The sequence below is a fragment of the Suillus fuscotomentosus genome, assembly GCF_016647785.1.
Source record: "Suillus fuscotomentosus strain FC203 chromosome Unknown F5891scaffold_142, whole genome shotgun sequence".
In the NCBI taxonomy this organism is placed as follows: Eukaryota; Fungi; Basidiomycota; class Agaricomycetes; order Boletales; family Suillaceae; genus Suillus; species Suillus fuscotomentosus.
Genome location: NW_024539654.1, coordinates 99,829 through 104,377, shown reverse-complemented (window position 1 = coordinate 104,377; position 4,549 = coordinate 99,829). Strand labels below are relative to the sequence as shown.

The 4,549-nt window shown below is 48.2% G+C and overlaps 1 non-coding gene across 1 annotated transcript; it reads right to left on the bottom strand.

The window, feature by feature from the left end:
* Positions 1-1,753: 1,753 nt before the first annotated feature.
* F5891DRAFT_t127 lies at positions 1,754-1,833 on the bottom strand. The gene has a single exon. It is a non-coding gene; the product is annotated as a tRNA-Leu (tRNA).
* Positions 1,834-4,549: the final 2,716 nt, after the last annotated feature.

The window sequence follows — 4,549 nt, the reverse complement described above, 5'->3', positions numbered from 1 at the left end:
CGAGAAGTGCAGCTGCGCCCGATTTCCCAAGCAACGTCGCAGCAGCTAGCGAAGCTGGAAGACCCTCTGAGATAGCATCTTGCGAGAGTGGCGCAAGCATGGGAATAAAGCTGCTTGATAATGGGTCTTGGGACAAAGAGTTGGCAGCAGGCACCGCAGAAAAAGCCACTGCAGCAAGGCCAAGTGTCGTTGAGAACGCAAACGGAATAGCAAACCTACGCTTGAATCAGAAATGCCGGCACATGCTGGTAAAGAAACGTCAACTCACCATGCCAAGCCACCAATAAGGTACGCCTTGACAGTTGTAGAAGGTCTGCTGGCAATAGCGCGCTGCCAATACGCCTGATCCTGGAAGACAGTTGCGAAGTTCCCAATGAGGTTGATAACGCCGAAGATAAGGCCATTTTGGGAGCGGAGAGTGAGGTACGAGCCACCAGCATTACCGACCACGGGTGAGATCTGGGATACCTCACTCAATAAATAGTGCATGCGACTGATAGAGCCAATGTAGTCCGAGGTTGCATATACGGTGAACACAAACGTCAAGATGATGGCGAAGAGGACTGTGGTATGTGTACTGAAAATAAAATGATGAGTTAGGGAACATGGCATGTAGAATGTCGACCTACTAATCGCAAAGCAGTGTGGAACGCATTCCACCAACGACGACATAAATGGCAACACCCAGCGGGATGAGGAAACACGCAGCAATGGTGCTCATCCCAGTCAGACTCGTCACAGTAGCCGAACCACCCAAGACAAGCATTGAAGACACAATCAAGTTTGTCGCAAGACCGAAAACCATAAAAATAAGATGCGCTGTAGTTCCCCACCGCGCTGCAACAATCTCAAGCCAGGTGTGTGCGTAGGGTGCATTAAGCTTTAGCTTTGCGGCAAGCTGGGCGAACAAGAGGACCTGCACTGTCGCACCTGCGGCATACCACCATGGTCCCGAAATGCCATATCTATAAGCGACAGCGCTAGACTGGAGCTAAGTAATATTGCGCGCTAAGCCACACGTGAATATGTATGTTGAACATAAACATACTAGCGTTGCTGCCCAGGTCCAAGCAGAGACAATCCCAGAGGCAATGAGCCCAGGCTTCACTGAACGCGAAGCAGACGAAAATTCCTCGGAATCTTTGGGAGAGACACCCGTGTAGCGTGCCTGTAGAGCAGTCAAACCCACCATGAAAGCACTGAAGAACAGTCCGATCCCTGGATATCTTTAGCAAATGACAACAAATGGATTGAAGTGTGTTTTACCGATGACTGGTAACGTTATTGGATATCAGTGTTTGAAACATGCGAATCAGAAACCAACTCACCGACGCCATAGCCTGCGCCTTGGGGGAGAACTTCACTGGTCGACATGCGAGCAGATGGGTTCAGAAAAGAACTCAGGGCCTTACCTCATTTATACTAGCAGTTGTTAATAAATCGCACTTCTGAATCTTATCACTAAGACTGTCATGATCAATGCAGTGCGTGTATCATGCAATGACATGGGGAGCCAATTCACACAAACTGTCTACCGTGACAACAAATGCCGAACAGGGTAGTAGCTTACATACGCTTGCCAAACTCCGCGGCCATTTCATATGTAACTTTAAAAATGTCATCCTCATGCTCATACTATCCCCAGCCACGGCTGAGTGCTCCGTATCATATTTAGTGTTACTCAGTACCTGCAAGTCAGGCAGTAAGTACATGTCTCTTCCTGGAGCCAAAAAAAAGGAAAAAGAAAGTTTCTTGACTGGAGCGTGATTCGAACACGCGCCCTTTCGGACTAGATCCTGATTCTAGCGCCTTAGACCACTCGGCCATCCAGCCTTGCTTAAATCTCCTGTGTGTGGTAATCAACTTATTGATGGTCCTCATGAGGCGCGTTCAACTACGGAACAATCATAAACAATCTCTCCATGATTAGAATTTACTTACCGAGGAATGACATGTCATTCATTCAGAGAAAAGTCTACATTGTCACACATCCATCCCCTAATATATCCCATGCAGCTGCAATGCAAGCCAAGCAAACAATTGTGCGTCCAAGATAGCCATATGAACCTGGGCATGCGATTTTCTAGAGCCACTATTGCATAGCAGTCGGTGCCACAGTGGGAATGATGATGAATCCATTTGAAGGGATATCAATCAAAAACGATGGGCTATCTATCGGACGACGGGATTTACGCCCCTTGCAGCCAAATAGTCCTTCGCCGCGCTCGGGCTCTGCGAAACGATTTGAATCAAGTTTGAACGGGAGAAAGTAACTTCTTACAAGGTTCTTAATAAGTTCATAAACGCTCTTGTCATGATACCTCAGTCCAGTCCGAGGATCGGTATACGGTGCCTAGTGATTCGATATCGACAGGATATCCTTCCTCGCAGAATAGATGAACACTAACCTCCAGCCCTGTGATATCGCAGTAGTGTCTCTGTGGCAGAACAGATGGTGGTGCTTCTATCGATAGATCTAAAAGAATCAGTTTCGCCGACTGGAAAACCCGTGATCAACTCACAAGTTGAGATTTCCTCGTTCACCTCAACAAGCTCTTTCTTAACTTCGTCAATATCCATCGCCTGACTATCTCTCTCTTGTCTCCGCCTCTCCCTTTCGACGCGCTCTTTCTCTCTTTCCTGACCTAGAACGGTTTTCAGGTTCTTGGTTCGACGATTCGTATTTTTGGTGTAGTTAGGATTCTTGAATGGACGAGGGCTGTGCAGGTATGACAGTTGCTCGGAGAGAGTCTAATACTCTGTATTGAGCGACCGAATCGAGCGATAAAATGGCACGAACAGGCGTATGAGTGGTGGAACCATCGTTCGCAGCCTTCTTCCTGGTTGTACCCTTGGGCGGCCTGTAGATTCAACATTAAACCGACAATAAAATCGTCATAATGCCCTACATTAAATATGCTTCAGCAGTGCAGGGTTTCGCTTTGGAGCGGCGATGCGTAAGGGTTTGCAAAGGTTTCGATGAACTTGGATTTGAAGAACTCGGTTTGGTCGTTCAGCTTAGTCAGCTGAGTTTCTGCAGTTTTATCCAATCACTTTCTAGCAGTACTAGTGATCAATCGGTCACCGGGCGAGGGCGTACGAATGGCGTCTTCTGTAGATTCCTTGTTTGTCAAGGCACAAAATACTACCCTACCAAAATCCCTTCGCCCTACCTCTCCACCACCAGACAATGTGCCAAAGCATAAGCACGTCAAGGACCTCAAGCTAAGAACAAAACTAAACCGGCAGGCAGCACATGCTGCGCGTTCAAAAGCACTTGTCGAAGATGCTGAACTGTTGCTGACGAACGAAGCAGGGAAGATGCAGGTGGAGACTGAGCTGGAACGAACTTGGAGAATAGGCCAGGATGATATCGTGCAAAGTGCTAGTCAGGAGGCTGCCAAGGGACGACGGGAGCTCAAGTTGGATGGTGGTCCATATCGCTCAAGATACTCGAGGAATGGCAGACATCTTGCCATTGTCGGCAACATGGGACATGTCGCGACCTTTGACTGGCAAACGGGAACCATGCATGCTGAGCTTCAGCTGCAGGAAACATGTCGCGATATCACGTACGTCACTTGTTACTTGCATGTAACAACTCTCAATCGTTCAATAAAGATTTTTGCAGGACCAGTCATTCTTCGCGGTCGCACAAAAAAAATATGTATTCATATACGACCGTGATGGTGTTGAACTACACCGATTGAAAGCTCACATTGAACCCACACGACTGGAATTCCTTCCATATCACTGGTTACTCGCTAGTGTGGTCAGTTATTCCAACTCACTGTCAACTTGTGCCAACTCAATCGATATTAGGGGAACAACGGATTTCTAAAATATCAAGACACTTCCACAGGTCACATCGTTGCCGAGCATCGAACTAAGCTCGGAGCGTGTCATACACTCGCACAAAATAAACACAATGCGGTGCTACACCTCGGTCATTCCAATGGCGTTGTCACCCTCTGGACGCCAAATATTCCCCATCCCGCTGTACAAATCCTAGCACATTTCGGTCCAGTTGTGGGGCTGAGTGTTGATCCGAGCTCCGGTGGGCGCTATATGGCGACATCAGGTCAGGATGGCGTCGTAAAGGTCTGGGACTGCCGAAATTGGAAGGGCACTGTGCGGGAATGGACGACAAGAGGTGGCGGCGCCGAGCTGGAATGGAGTGCAAGGGGTGCGTTAAGTGTCGCTGTAGGTGGAAGTGTTAATGTGAGTTACTACTCTCTTGCCTGTGCCGGTTCTGATCCATCGTGCGTTAGGTGTACACAAAACCGTCAATACAGACCCCGCATGCACCTAAAGCACCGCCACCTCTTTACCTCACACACCCAATACCACACCGACCGCTTACTTCGGTGAGATTTTGCCCTTTTCAAGATATCCTTACGATCGGACACAATGCTGGTCTGTCGAGTATTCTTGTACCTGGAGTTGGCGAACCAAACTTCGATAGTATGGAAGCCGATCCATTCGAGAACAAGAAGGCAAGAAGGGAAAGAGAAGTCAAGGGTCTATTGGACAAGGTATACTTAACGTC